This window comes from Solanum lycopersicum, chromosome 12 (assembly GCF_036512215.1).
Source record: "Solanum lycopersicum chromosome 12, SLM_r2.1".
NCBI lineage: Eukaryota > Viridiplantae > Streptophyta > Magnoliopsida > Solanales > Solanaceae > Solanum > Solanum lycopersicum.
In genome coordinates, this window is record NC_090811.1 from 29787185 (window position 1) to 29804091 (window position 16907).

The following is a 16907-nucleotide window of genomic DNA, read 5'->3' on the forward strand; positions in this document are numbered from 1 at the left end:
AGACGCCTAGGATGTGTTTGGTACGAAGGAAAAACATTTTCCCGTTTAATTTTCTCATGTTTGGTTAGACAAAAGTATTTTTCAAATCAACTTATTTTCCTCAAAATTAAAAAAAATGATTTCTTTCAAAGTTAAGGGAAACATTTTCCAAAACTCTCATCAAACTTCAAATTACATTCTTTTTTAAAGAAACATCAATTTCTAAACAGTATTTTCAATTTCAAAATTATATTTTCACTCCGCCCTCCCCCTCCCTAATCATCCCTCCACCCCCTTCCAATAAAGATAACTTTTTTTAAAAAAATATTTTTGATTTTTATTTTTTCACCCCGATCCCACACCCCCACCCCACACTACCCACCCTCGGCACCCCCCCCCCCCAAAAAAATAGATTTTGTTTTAAAAAAAATAATTTCAACTTCAAAATTTTATTTTTTCACTCCGATCCTGGACACCCCACTACCCTCGGCACCTCCCCCCCTTAAGTTTGTTTTTCAAATATATTTTCGATTTTAAATTTTAATTTTTTTACCCTACCCTCGACCTCCCCACAACCCCCCCCCCCACCTCCCAAATAATTTTTTTAGTTTGTTTATAGAAAATGTTTTCAATTTTAAAATTTTACTTTTTCAAACTTCAAACTTTTTATTTTTTCATCCATACCACTCCTCCCCCACACCCCCCTTGTAACATTCCAGAAAATTTACATATCTAGTGAAGAGTCTATTAGGTTTTAAGAATATGTATTGGGTACCTAGACATCTCAATGCCCAACATTGAGTAATATTCGACATGTTAGAGGATATTGAATTAAGGGTGTTAGCCAATTTTTATGTATTACAAGTAGCTTATAAGACACTTTGATGTTCAAATGCTCAAATCCAAGCTTGTTTAGGAATTGTACCTTTAATGAAGACCCTAAGCTAAAATTTTTATTTTCTTAGCTTACAGACATTAGGTACGAGGCATCCAAGTGTCAAACCTATGTACCATAGCACATGATCATTTAAAATGATCATGTAGATTAAGCAGTGGCCAATGATATAGTAAGGATCCTGGGACAAGAAGTGCGCAGCAACACATGTGTAAGCACATGTGTTACCAGCCGAGAGACCAAGCCTAATCGATTCGGTTAGGGCGGTTAGGGGGCTGGCGCCCTAGGCTCTAACTAACTTACCTAACTAGCTAACTAACCTAGGACTAATTAAAATAAACTAACTAGTGTGCCCGAAATCCTAAGACCTAACCGGGTGACACTAGCCGAGTAGCTAACTAAAGCAACATCCTAGTACTAACGTAGGATGGTCTAAAGGGGTTGATTATGGTCCTAGTGACTTAGGGGGTACTTTAGTAATTACCCTAGGTCACTTAATTAATTAAATTAGCAACTCAATTAATTAATTTAAATTCATGGTAAAACCCGAGACCCTTAGCAAATTTTCAAAATTTGGCTAAGTCAAATGTTTTCCTATTTTTAATCAATTTAGGAGGGGAGTTTTGGTAATAGCTAATTGATTTATTTAATTAAGTTAATTAGCCTAATTGAATTAGTCAATATTCAGTTCTTAAGACTTAGACTCACGTTTAACTAGGTTAGAAACTCACGACTGAAAAAACAGTGAACAAATGTCAGAAAAACACAAAAATACTCTCGGTTCTCCTTAGGCGATTTCAAGGCAAATTATTCAAGATTTTCATGCAAAGTACAGAGTGATATTGATAGATTCAATTCTACAGTAAGATATGAGTTTTCTCTCTTGGATTCCTTTCCCTAGGAGGCTTTTCAAACGTTTTATATTCAAGAAAACCAAAACTAAGGTTGTTCCCAATGAAATTGTCGAATGTTCATATCCCCAGTTCTCCCTATTTTTGATTCTACTAGTATGTATAATGCAAATGTCGAGCATGTTGTTTGTATATGGTGCTAACTGATCATTATGTGTAGGTTTCTGTGATTTGATAATGTCGAATGAGACCTATAGGTTAGATCCGTATGATTAGAGTATCATTTACATGAGATAAGAATTGTTGTAATGCCCAATTGTATTCGAGAAGATGAAATTGTTATAAGTCGTTTATGAAATTCAATTTACTATTGAAAGAAATGAAGGTTTCGATTACTATATGCTTTTACAGTAGATATATTTGTAAGTGTTTGAAATGCAATGTTTCCAAGAAGAAATAAGAATGAGAATCAATGCTAGTCAATGAATTTTAAATGCCAAGTCAACTTAATAGCTTGGTCAAACTAAGCACTGAATTGTTCTTATAAGCTAATCAAATGTTAAAAGTTGGCTTGCTTAAAATTATGAGATTACTACAGTATATACATGAAGTTAATTGACTTGGATAGTGATAATATCATAACAAGTGTTTAGTAAAAGTTTGATTTATGCCAATAAATTGGCCAGCAATATTATTTCCAAAATATGTAATAGAATTGGCCAATGACTAGGTCATATCAATCTTATATGACCTATGTAAATTATGATGTTTCTTGTAAGGCCAAATACATGTCAAAGATTGACTTGACAAGATGTAACTCAATTAACTCATGACCTAGGGTATGCCAATGTTGGGACAAGTCCCAATATACCCTATCTAAATGAACTTGTGAACATAGTAGCACATTGAATAAGTTCTTATAACTTTCATAAAGAATGATACAAGACCACCAAATAACATTGAACAAGATAAGGTGAGTAATAAAATAACTAATCAAATGGAGTGTTAAAGGAAGTGAGACGAGTCTCACTTGCACCTAAACAATTATGTTAAAGATACTCACATAAGAGGGTGTTGAAAATCGTGAGACAAGTCTCATTCACACCATAATGATAATGTAAGATTTAAGTTCATATTCATCATGTATATAAAGGTATGACAAGTCATCCATTGGGCTAAGCATACCTCATACTAGAAGCAAGCTTCCATAATGTATGAGTCAACTCTAAAAGTTGTAAAGTAAAATAAATCGAGCTAAGCACCGATAGAGTAGTAATGAGCTTGTGCAAGCACTTGTAAGCCTCATGAGATGAGACTACCACCAAGGTGGATAAGGGTCTCCAATTTCTCTTAGTCTTTGAACTATGTCGCCAACATAGGTTACTAGCTAGTGGATCCACCTAAGAAAGCTAGAAAGAATTTGATTTCACTTTGGCCGGTGAACCACCTGTTTTCAGTGTGGGGAAGACACTGAATTTCATGTTAGCTCACATGATCTATGTCGGTTAAATGCTAAAGATTTCTTTAAGAAAGTAAAAAAGAAAGAAAGAACTAGGAAGATGAGGGGTGTTCGAATAGGTGGCCAAAGGGTGAGGTTAGACTAAGAAATGATGTAAGTCATTCTTAGTCATTGCACAGAAAGACCCCAATGGAAGTATTAAAAGAATATCCTAAGTCAACCTAGCATGTTCAAAGTAAAAGTGAGATAAAAAAAAGAAGAAATGTAATTTCAAAGTGAAATAAGTAAGCAAAAATATAAGTATATCAAATCATCAGTGTTTGATAAGAATGAAGTTTAACAGTTATTAACTTATGCCAATAAAGGGAGAAAAATATAATGACTCATCAATTTTAGTATGAATATATGCCCCAACATCTTTATATTATGAAAATGATCAAATAATGGGCATAGCCAATAAATATTGACTTATAAAGACTTCATACCCAATTTTAACAAGAATGGAAAGAATAACTTGTGAGTAGGGTAGTCAAATCATTTCCTTAGTCTTTTGGATTACTTATTTGATTCATTGTAGCAATGAGACTACAATGAATGATTGAATTCATAATTAAAACATAGGATCAAAGGAGATAATTGAACTACACAACAAAAGAAGAAAAGACGAAAAAATAAACTAAGTCTCAGAGAGGGAGCTCTTGGTCTAAGGGGAGCAAAAATATTAAATTTTGCTTGAGTTGTTCTAAAATTATGTTCATGATTTCAAGGTATTATGATCATATAGAAAATGGGTTGTGTGCTTTAAATTCATTAAAATATGTCATATTCATAGCATGATTCATAGATAACGAATTAGGGAAGTGAAGTGACTTCACTTTCCAAAAATGGCATGCTGCTATAGGAAGAGCTTTCCTTGATCACGCATAATCCTTATATGTTTATGTGCATACACCCATAATTAGTACAACTGTGTACTAACCCATATACAATTACTATTTTTATAGGTGCAAGTCTTTGAAGAAGATTGAACATCAGTTGAAACTATTTCAACTAGTATCTTCAGACATTGGTAGGTCCTCTTGAGTTCGAGGATGTCTGCGCTTTATTTTTTAGCTTTAGTAGAGTAGACATAGCTAGTGGATGTTGTCCCTACGTTTCCTTTCAAACATTTCTTCAAGCTTTCGTATTAAGGCCCGTTTGGCAACTATTAATGATATTATGAATTCTTCATTTCAATTGTTCAATCTGTTAATAGATGGTTGTTTATTTTGAGTTGTTAGTATATCACTCTTATGCAAGAATCATATGAAGCCTAATTACACTTCAGTAAATTTAAAAAGTTTTAAAATTTTCGTTAAACTTAACTGTATGATTGTGATGAAAGGTAAGAAGAGGCTTGTTTGCGACCTCTGCGAGGTTAACGATGCTGGTCTCATCTACGGTCTAGGACCCGGGTGTAATACCCCTACTGACCCCCCCCCCCAAAATAAAAAGTTTATATTAAAAAAATATTTTCAACTTCAAACTTTCATATTTCACGCCTACCTCGACCTCGCCCCCCCAAAGATCCACCCCACCCACCTCCCAAAATAGATTTTCATTTTGTTTTAAAAAAGTATTTTCAACTTCAAATTTTTGTTTTTTCACCCCTACCCTGATATACCGTGGTTTCACGGTATTATTAATACTTTTTCCTTAAGTTTAGTGTGTCCAAAAGCCTTTTTGTGATAATTTTTATATAAGTTTCTTTTTATTTTGCAGGAAATCTATCCAAAGCTGAATGCGGAAAATTTGAGCAAAAAATGCAGAAGAGACCACCTACGGAGCTTATGACGGTCCGTCGTGCTTGTGACGGTTCGTAGGTGGCAGCGTAGTGCAGCTGCTGAAGGATGATGGGGAAGTCTGACCAAGTGTGGGGTTACGAAGCTTGTGACGGTCCGTCGTGTCTATGACGGTCCGTCCTGCAGGTTCGTCATGAAGTTCAGAGAAGTAATCCCAGTACCCATATTCCAAGAGTTGAAGTGTTTTGGAATGAAGACCCTCGACGAAGTGTTGTGCCTATGACGGTCCGTCATACTTTCCGTCGAGGTTAATGAAGAAGAGCGGTAGAAGAAATTGCATAAGTATGGGACGCAGGAGTCCATGACGGTTCGTCATGTCCATGACGATCCGTCGTGAGGTCCGTCGATCCAGCCGCGTTTTGGCAGATTTCCAGCAAATAGAGTCCTTGTTTAATTAGGTTTTTTATTTTCTATAAATAGTTCGAAAAACCTCATTTTTGAGGTTAGACTCAGTATTGTTAGACTCTTAGATTGTTAGACACCGTATTAGAAAACATTGTATAGTTAGTCTTTTGATTATCATTAGACTTTTTGTGAGATTATTGATTACTTTGAGATTCTTGCAAGTGATTTTTGGTGATTAATCAATCAAACTTTCGGATTTTACTCTTTCTCATTGAAGTAAGTACATGAATTCTTATTTAATATATTTGAATATTGTGATTATGACTATGAGTAACTAAACTCCATAACTAGGGTTGTCAAATAATGAGATAAAACCTAACTAAATAACAATTCTAGAATGGTGTCTTGTATGTATTAATAATTCTTTCGCTTAGAAGTCTTTTTAACGGATGGCCAACGTTAGAACTCGCCTTAATGCTACTTGCCGGACCAAGGAGGTAGATAATAGGAAAAGAATTATCAACATAGATTTAGTGTATACTATATAATAGGCTAGTATTGATTGGTACGAGGTAATATCTTAGTCAAATATCGAATACGATGCTTAATATGAGGTAAAGATAAGGGTTAGGATAGCAACACACGTAGTCGGACCAAGGTGCGGAGTGAGATTTTCTAGATGCCGGACCAAGGATTTAGAAATACATAACTTATTACTTTGCATTCAAGATATTAGGAAAGAATTGTTATAGTTAGAATTATTAAGTTATGAACCTGTGGGGAACACGTAAACCGTAGTTACTTTGATTAATTGATTAAAATCCAACATTCAAAGTTGTTAAGTGTCTCTTTCAATTGCGTTAGTTATTTTCATTCATTTAGAATTAGAAACCCCCCTTTTATTTTTTTTACTTTCCAAGGAAGTTATTGACCAAACAATAGTAATAACAAGTTGAAGTTAAGTCTAGACTATTTTCCTCGTGGGAACGATCCCAACCTCACTAGTTGGGTTATTTACTTGACACGACCGCTTTACTTCTTATTTGAGAAGTAAGTTTGAGTGTATCATACCCCCACGCAAAAAAAAATTTATTTTTAAAAAAATATTTTTAAATTTATATTTTTATTTTTCACCCCTCTCCCCCCCTCCCCCCACAAAAAAAAAATCAATTTCAAAAATTATTTTCTACTCTAGTAGAAAATAAATGATATTTCTCAATAATATTTTTCATCCATAAATTAAACACTAAAAAATCATTTCCTCAAAATATTTTCTACTCACAAATCAAACATAAGAAAATAAGTCATAAATCTACTTGTTTTCCAGGAAAAATGTTTCTAGGAAAACATTTTCCTTCATACCAATCACACCCCAAAAGTTTGTGCGAGTCCTATTACTCCACGAAATTATTTTAAAGTAGCATATATACCTCCTATTTCGGTCATTTCCAGTTATAATAAGGCAGGTGCAAATCACGCACCAACCCTAATCTACCACCAGTTATTCACTAATTAATTTTTAGTTTTTTCATTTTTGCCTTTAAATTTTTATTTTATTTCTTTTTCTTTTTCTTTTTTTTCCTTTTAAATTTCTACTTTGCCTCTAATTTCTGAAATTTATTTTTTGAATTCCACCACCACTAATCATAGTGACAACACTCCATCATTGTACTACTTAATCACTACTACATCATGAAAAATAATCACATATGAAAATTAGAAGTTCTATTATTATATTCATCCTAAATCGCCTTCTTTATTTATTAGTATCACCATTTTCGATCTTTAAGTTGTAGGAAAGAGAAAACTACTTGGTTAAGTTTTAAAAAGTAAAAGATAGAATCTAATAATATCGCATTTTAAAATACAACATTTGAGAATGAATGGTGGTTTCTAATTTTTGACCGGTTGAAAAAACTTCTTAAAAGGCTATTAATGGTAATTTGGGGAAGATGAGACTAATTTATTAATTTAAAAAATCAAATTAACAATGTCACATGGTATTTTAACATTGGTTTGGGGCTGTAATATTAGTCCTTCATGAGGCTAGTTTTTGTGAGAACACAATTGTTGTAGAAATGGCTGAAAAGGGTGTATTTAACGTGAATATAAATAGTTTCATAAGGTAACAGGACTCCCGCAAACTTTAGGTGTCTAGCTACTTCAAAAAAATGTACAAGTTTAATGGGGTAATTATATATTTTCTTTAATATATTATTATAAGTGGGAAGCACCTAACCTCAATGTTGAATTATTCTTTTGCCATTATCTTGCCCCTAAAAAAATTAAATGTTATATCGATTTAATCATTTAAATATTAAGTAATAGTTAAATTTAGGTTCATGCATCAAAAAAGATCTAAATGTAATCATATGCTTAAGGTTGTTCATGGTTATGGTTAAAAATCAAATCGAAGCGTAATCCGAACCAAACCGATTAAAAAACTGATATTTTGTTTGATCTGGTTAGGTTAGGTTTTTAAATTTTGAAAAATAATACTTGGTTTGGTTTTGATTTTACTAAAAAACAATTGCAAAAATAGCCAAACCAAACCGATAAAGTGGAAATATAAATTTTATAATTATTTATATATTATTTATAAATATTTTGTTAAATTTTAAGTAACTTAAGTCTTTAACTTTACAATTTTCTGAAGCCTAACACTAAAATTTTAGCTTAATTACAATCTCAAGTCCAATTCCATCAAAATTTATTACCTACCATACGTTTCATAAGATAGTCACACACTTTCTCTTAATTTAATAACTTTGTTCATGTAATGATAACTCTAGTATTGATTAATTGAAACAAATTTTTATGTGGATTGTTCATCTACTATATGTTTTTTTAATCAAGATACGTATGTCCTAAAAACGTTATTACTTTCAAATAAAAAAAACTAAAAAACCTGAATCAAATCGAACAAAACCGTCAATAACCAAATCGATGATTATTTTTTCATTTGGTTTGGTTTGGTTTCAAAATTTTTAAAAACAGACTAGATTGGTTTAATTTTGGTTTTAATCAATAACCAATCCAAACCGAACCACGAACACCCTATGACATATGCTCTCTCTGTCCCAATTTATGTGACTAACTTTCCTTTTCAGTCAATCATAAAAGAATGACATATTTTTATACTCTCTCTGTCTTTAATTACCTGTCTACATTTTCTTTTTTAGTTGTCCCTAATTAATAGTTCATTTTGACAAATCAAGAAAGGACAAAAAAATTACTCATTATTGTAATACCTCGAAAATGACTTAGGTGAAGCTAGATCCTAACATAATTTTCATGAGGGTATAAGGTCCTTAATTGGTTTATAATGTGGTATTGAGGCAATGTCTAGAGTTTTAGGTACATTGGAAGTCAAACGTCAAGGGACGATTAAAACGTTCGACGACTAAGTCAACTATGTGAGTCATGTGTGTTTATGTGCCTATATGTGTGTTTCATGAGTTAATGAGGTCCTTATATGAGTTATTATAGTGTTTACCAGCAGTGTGTTGAGTTTCGTGAAGTTTGGAGGTCAAACGTTCAAAAACGTCCATGATGTTCGAAAGGTTTGCCTTGAAACGACCTTGTGTGTCTTGGCATGTTTCATCGAGTTTTATGTGTTTCTTTTGGATAAAATTCACGTGGTAGGTCCCAAACTCATATGCAAATATATTCGGGTTGGAAACGTCCTGACAAACATCCCCAAGGACCATCTAAGGGTCATTGAGGAAGGATATTTTCCTTGAGCCAAGGTTGCCTAGACCAAGCCACAATCGACTGATGCAAATGAGGGCTCATGGGCCAGCAAAATCCCTGTCGATTGGTGTCGTAGGTCAAGAAATAGCCTAGGAAGATCAATATCCCAAAGTCAAGTCTCTGAACCAAACGACGAGATGCTAGGACGGTCCTTTTGTGGACAAACGGTCCATCGACTGGCCAGTCGTTGATGGTGCTGTTTTCCTGCGCAACTTTACTGTAATTCTAGGGTTGAAGTGGTAAATTCACCCCACGTCCAAATAATATTTTGGACGGTTACTTAGGGGTACTTTGGGTATTTTAAACATGTTAATAAGCCCTAAACACTTAGGAGAATTCATTCTTCAAAAAAATCAAAATCCAAAATATCCTAGAAATTCTCTAGAACTCCATTGAAGCCAAAACTCAAGGTAGAGCTTGGATTGGAGATTTGAGTGGTGATTCTTCATTGATTTCGTGGATTTAAATCATCGAGGTGTGATTTTTTATCCTTGAAACTCTATTCATCAAGGAGTCAATCTTCAAAGTGATTTTCAAAGACTTCTCAAAAGATGAGTTTTCTAAATTGAAATCTATCAATGAGTTCTTGCAGTAAAGATTTTAAAGCATTGAATATTGATTTAATTTTTGTTAATTTGATGATTTTAACTCAATTAACCTGAGAACCCATGTACTCGATGAACCTTAGTTTTTGACTATTTTATGGGTTACTTGATATTGACTTAATGCTTACGAATTCTAGTGTAGTTTCTATGAGCTATTGAATGATGTAAAAATTGTATTAAATTGATGTATATGTTGTATTATATTGATAACTATATATTGTATTTACCTTGATTCATTGAGTATTATAGTTCATGTATTGAATTGTTGAATATGGCCATGGGTAAGGGCTTATGGCATTGATTTGGATGATTTAGCTTTGGATTGAAGTGATGAGAATGGACTGGTTGTACGCTGCCCTAATTCACTTTCTTGTGTGTTAATTAGACTTGATTTATGTTGTGATTGGTATGGTCCATTTATGGTGGCGGTGCTACTGCTTTACTTGCAATTGATGTGTCCTTGTCGGTGTTACTTAATGTATTATGATGATGGACTTGTCCACACTACTTGAAGTATTGTGATTATATGCGTACTTGATTATGTGAAGTATGTTCATACTCATCTACTTGTTATTAAGGTGAAAGTATGTGTTCTTCTATTGATGTTAGGTGATCATTTTAGACCATGACTATGTCATTAGGTGAGTAGTCTTAGAGTGGAGGCATGATTATTCTTAATTGACTATATGAGTCTATAATGATTATATTGATGATGTTATAGTATTTTCTATGATGACCTAAAGATGATGTTGGTTATGCCTATATGCTTCTAAATTGATATGTTATATGTTAAGTATGTTGTGTCTTATTTTGGTAGACTTGTGTTCTTTACTTGCTACATGTATGAATGTGAATATAAGATGTATTGACTTAGGATGCTAAAGCCTCTTAGTCTTGAATTTATCAATGACATGATACCTTGAATGATGTTAAGAAGGTTATTTATGTGAAACATTGAACCTAGTGTTAAGGTTATGAACATTGAAGTCGAAAGCCGTAATGGTCATGTTATAAATGAACTTAATATTGGTTGGCTGGAACGACATCATATCTTACTTAGGAAAGTCATCTAGAGCTATATTTTCTCCATTGTATGATAGCCCTAGAGGACCTCTTTGGTAGGGTGAATGTTATTGGGTTATGAACTTGATATGAAACCCCTTTCTATGATCCTTTAATGTGAATTACACTATGAAAACAATGGCTAGCAACGAGTGATTATGGTTAGGAAGTAGCTCTAGTGAAGAACGAAACTAGACTACAAAGTAATCCCTTCATATTCCTTAATCATGTGCCTACATGGGATGTGTCCACGTTCTACCACTGGCAAGTAGAACACCCTCCATGGGAGTAGGTTACAACTTCGGATTCCATGATTTTCTATCATGGTTTATGTTGGTTATTTACTATTATTATCTTATGGGATACCTATTAGAATTAGAGAAGTTCCATGAAGTTTCGGTGGTGGTATGTCACGCTATCTAGACATTGCACAATAGGCTTTGAAGATGTTAATGATAGTCCCTGGGTCTTCTTCAAGATCATTACTTGAATGTCCTTATGTGGTGAATGAGTCTTAAATGAACTAATTAATGTAATGAATTAAGTTAATAAAGTATGTTAAATTAAGAAGTACTTATCTAGAGTAGTTAAGGTTGTCTAATTAAGGTGTGAAGGGGGCATATGAACAGTCACTTTGAATCTTACCTAGATAAGTCTTAAGAATGACTAAATAGTAAAGATGGTTTATTAAGTATGCATGATCCAAACATAGGTAGTCTTAAGGATTACTTAGGTAATCTTGAAGAGGTCAATCATCGACGTTATCTTCTTGATTTACTTGAGTAAGTCTTCCGATAACCTTTGGAAGGGAGAATGTCATATTGTATGTATGTTGTGGTAGTAGGTGAGAATGATCTTATCCTAGGTAATCTATAAAATCTTTAAGTGTGTGTAAGATATTATATGGATGGTTGCTTCATAACTCACTCAGGTGAACCTTAGAATCACCTTTGGTAAGATGATCTCACGTCTATATGGTTGATGTATTATAAGTGTGTATTGTTAGGTTGTGGAGCCTGATTAATATTTGATGTATTGTTTATTCTCCATTTATTCTCTGTAGCCAAAAATACTATGAGTTATAAATATATATTCCCACCGCCGTGGAAGTTTACTCACGGGGTGTTACCACGAAATATTGGTCTTTCTTTCTCTCTCTAGATCTCTCATCTCTTTCTTTTGAAAGTTCTTGTGTTCTTCATTCATCAAGTGTGTGTGTAATTCGATCCTAACAACTGGTATCAGAGCTAAGGAGATTCAACATGATCACTGAAGATAGATAGTTCGAAGCTTGGAATTGAGAAGTTTGATGGGTCCGATTTCAGTTTATGGAAGATGCAGATCAAAGATTATTTGTACCAGAAAGATCTTCATGAATCGTTGACCAGGGTAAAGTCAGAATCCATGACTGAGGAGAAGTGAAAGCTCAAGGATCGCCAGGCTTTAGGGTTGATCCGGTTGACTTTGTCAAGAAACGCGACGTTCAACATCGTGAAGGAGAAGACTACATCCGATATGTTGAATGCACTCTCAAACATGTATGAAAAACCATCGACAATGAACAAGGTATATTTGATGCGTAGATTGTTCAATTTACAGATGTCTGAGAATGGATCTGTTTCTGATCATATAAATGAGTTCAATATGATTGTGAGTCAACTCAATTCTATGGATATTAATTTCGAAGATGAAATTAAGGCATTGATTTTGATGTCATCTCTGCCCGAGTCTTGGGATACTGTTGTTACTGGGATTAGCAGTTCTCATGGATCTGAGAAACTGAAGTTTGATGAAATTCGTGATGTTGTCCTTAGCAAAAGTATTCACAAACGAGAAGTGGGAGATTCATCGGGCAGTGCTCTCAGCATTGACCAAAGGGGAAGAAGTAAGACAAAAGGCCAAAATCAACATGGTCGATCAAAATTAAAGAATCGAGGAAAATCTCCGAACAAATCAAACGTGACTTGTTGGAACTTTAGAGAAAAAGGGCACTTTCAGATGAGCTGTACAAAGCCAAAGAAGAAATAGAATCAGAAATCTGGAGATGACAATGATTTTGTAAATTTAGCAAAGGACATTGGGGATGCTCTAAACTTTAGTGTGAACAGCCCGGTTGAATCATGAATTTTGAAATTCTAGTGCATCTTTCCATTCGTCTCCAAGCAAGGAGTTGTTCCAAAATTTCAAATCTGGAAATTGTTGAAAGGTGTATCTTGTTGACAATAAAGCCTTAGAGATTAAAGGAAAAGGGGATGTTTGCATAAATACCACCTCGAAAACAAGTGGACATTGGAGGATGTCAGATATATTCCTGGGCTCAAGAAAAATCTGATCTCTGTTGGTCAGTTCGATAGCACGACATATGCAGCAAAGTTTGAGAAAGGTTCATGAAAGATTGTGAAAGTTGCTATGGTAGTAGCTCATGGCACCAAATCTGGAACCTTGTACACCACTGCAGGGTGTATTAACATGGCCATTGTTGCTGAAGGTGCTTCCGATTTATGTCTGTGGCACAACAAACTTAGATACATGAGTGCTAAAGGAATGAAGATGCTGGTTGCAAAAGGAGCATTAGAGGGTCTGAATTCTGTTAATATGGGTCTTTGCGAGAGCTGTGTTATGGGAAAACAGAAAAGAGTAAGCTTCACAAAGTCTCCTAGAGAGCCAAAGAAAGTGCGGTTGGAAATGGTCCATACAGATGTTTGGGGACCATCTCCAGTATCATCACTGGAGGATCCAGATTCTATGTCACCTTCATTGATGATTCCAGCAGGAAGGTATGGGTTTACTTCTTGAAGCATAAGTCAGATGTGTTTGCAACTTTCAAAAAGTGGAAAGCTGAAGTTGAGAATCAGACCGGTTTGAAAGTCAAATGCGTAAGGTCTGATAATGGAGGAGAGTATAACAAATCAGAGTTCAAGACATTTTGTGCAGCTGAGGGAATCAGATTGATGAGAACAGTTCCTGGTAAGGCAAGGCAAAATAGAATTGCTGAGAGGATGAACACAACATTGAATGAGCGTGCAAGGAGTATGGGGATACACTGTGGGCTGCCCAAAACATTTTGGGCGGATGCTGTGAGCACAACTGCATACTTGATCAACAGGGACCATCAGTTCCTTTATAGTTCAAGATTGTAGAGGAGGTGTGGACATGAAAAAACTCAAGTACTCACACTTGAGGACGCTTGGTTGTACTGCTTATGTTCATGTTGATCCAGAAAAGAGAGACAAGCTTAAGGCCAACGCTGTGAAGTGTTACTCCATAGTCTATGGTTCTGATTTGTTTGGTTACAGGTTTTGGGATGACAAGAACAAAAAGATCCTGAGACATTGTGATGTGACATTTGATGAGTCTAACCTGTATAAGGACAGAGAGAAGAAGGTTCTAGGGATTACAAAGCAAGTGGCAGTTGAGGTTGAGTTGGAGAAGAGTAAACCCAGAGATGTCGAAGCAGATACTCAACCAACTCCTACTGAAGAATCTGAAGTGGAGCAAGTTACACCTGAGTAGGTGTTTAGGAGATCATCCAGAACCATTAGGGCACCAGATAGGTATTCACCTTCATTACACTATCTATTACTGACTAATGAGGGGGAACCAAAGTCAATGAGGCCTTACAGGTGGATGATTCGATCAAGTGGGAGAAAGCCATAGATGATGAGATGAGGTCACTTGAGAAAAATGACACATGGGTGTTTACTGAGTTACCTGCAGGGAGGAGAGCTTCGCTGAACAAGTGGGTGTTCAGAATCAAGACTGAACCAGATGGCAAAAGAAGGTTCAAGGCTCGTTTAGTGGTTAAAGGATATTCACCAAGGAAAGGTATTGATTATGGTGAAATATTTTCTCCTGTTATGAAGTTAACCTCTATTCAAATTTTGTTGAGTATTGTTGCATCGGAGAATTCGCATCTAGATCAAATGGATGTAAAAACAACATTTTTACATGGAGATCTGGACAAAGAGATTTATATGCAGCAACCGGAAGGATTTGTGGTTCCAGGCAAGGAACACATGGTGTGCAAGCTCGCCAGGAGCTTGTATGGACTAAAAAAAGCACCAAGGCAGTGGTACAAGAAGTTTGACTCATTCGTGACCAAAAGTGGATTCTGCATAGTTGAAAAAGATCCTTGTTGTTACTTCAAGAAATACACTGATTCATATGTCTTTCTACTCTTGTATGTGGATAATATGTTGATTGTAGGATCTAGCATAAGGGAGATTTACAATCTGAAGACAAGGTTGTCTGCAGCGTTTGAGATTAAAGATTTGGGTCCAACGAAGCAGATTTTGGGGATGAAGATTTCTCGGGATAGATCTGTTAGCACTTTAAATTTATCTCAGGAGTTGTACATTGAGAAGGTGTTGAGCAGATTCAGGGTTAATGATGCTAAACCCAGGACTACTCCATTGGCAAATCACTTTAAATTGTCAAAGGAGCAGTCACCCAAAACAGCCGAGGAGCATGATCATATCGCACTTGTTCCATATGCTTCAGCAGTTGGGAGTTTGATGTATGCTATGGTCTACACTAGAGCTGATATAGCACATGCAGTGGGAGTTGTTAACAGGTACATGGCGAACCCAGGGAAAGAACATTGGGAAGCTGTTAAGTGGATTCTGAGATATTTGAGAGGTACATCCAGTGCTTCACTTTGTTTTGGCAAAGTCAAGGTGACATTACAAGGTTTTGTGGATGCTGATCTTTATGGGGATGTGGACTCGAGCAAGAGTACATCCAGGTACATTTACACCATAGGTGGAACAGTAGTGAGTTGGATGTCCAGGCTTCAGAAGTGTGTTTCTCTTTCATCTACTGAAGTTGAGTATGTGCAATAGCTGAAGCTGGGAAAGAGATGATATGGCTGGCAGATTATCTGGAGGAATTGGGCAAGAAGCAGAGCGAAAATATTCTTTACTCAGATAGCCAGAGTGCCATACAGTTGGTGAAAAATCCAGTCTATCATTCGAAGACAAAGCACATCAGAAGGCGATACAATTTCACTCGCAAGGCAGTGGAGGATGATATGTTCTTGGAGAAGATAGAGGGTGCAAAGAACCCGGTAGACATGTTGACAAAATGTGTTGATATTGGGAAAGTGGAGTTATGGAAAACCTCGGTTTGTCTCTTCTGTAGTTGTTGCTACAGATGTTGCGGTGCGGTAATGATGCTGATGATGAAGAGATTTTTTCTGAGAATGTATTTTTTGGATGATTGAATCAGTCTCCAAGTGGGAGAATTGGTAGGTTGTGGAGCCTGATTAATATTTGATGTACTGTTTATTATCAATTTATTCTCTGTAACCAAAAAAATACTCTAAATTATTAATATATATACCCACCACCGTGGAAGTTTACTCACGGGCTTTTACCATGAAATATTGGTTTCTCTCTTTCTCTCTCTAGATCTCTCATCTCTTTCTCTTGAAAGTTCTTGTTCTTCATTCATTAAGTGTGTGTATTCGATCCTAACATGTGTATCTCATTATAGGTGGTCTTAAGGATCATTTAGGTGTTCCTAGAGAGGGTGTAGGGGCGGTCTCTCTTTGTCTTACTTATGTAAGTCTTAGGATAGCTTCTAGTGAGAGAATTGCATGCTAGAAAGTGTCCAAGGTGAAGTTAAAGAACTTCACCGTAACAGTGATTTAGTTCACTGTACAGTGACATGGTTTCACTGTAATGTTTCTAATAAAATGTGATGAATTGCTTAAGTGATTTCTTATGTGTTTCTAAGGTGTTAAATGTTGTTCTTATGCTTACGATATGATGTTTAAATAAAAAAATGCATATTTCTAATAAATGTTAGTTTTCATGATTTTTATGCATCATGCCATATTTAGTACATGTGTTTGTACTAAAACCATGCTTTTATCTATCTATAAAGGGATTCATAGGTGAAAATTCTTTTGGGAGCTAATCTTGGATTAGTAGATCGTTCAATCAAGTTGAAGTATGCCCTCATTTGACTTGAGGCATAAATGTCTTTTATCTTTTTCATTGAAGTATTGGAATAGACTAAGTATTTCTATATTCGTAATGTATGGGATGTAGCCCAAGCATTCTTGAGTCTTAGATTTGATGAAATGAGACTTAGTATTTTTAATGGATTTTATAT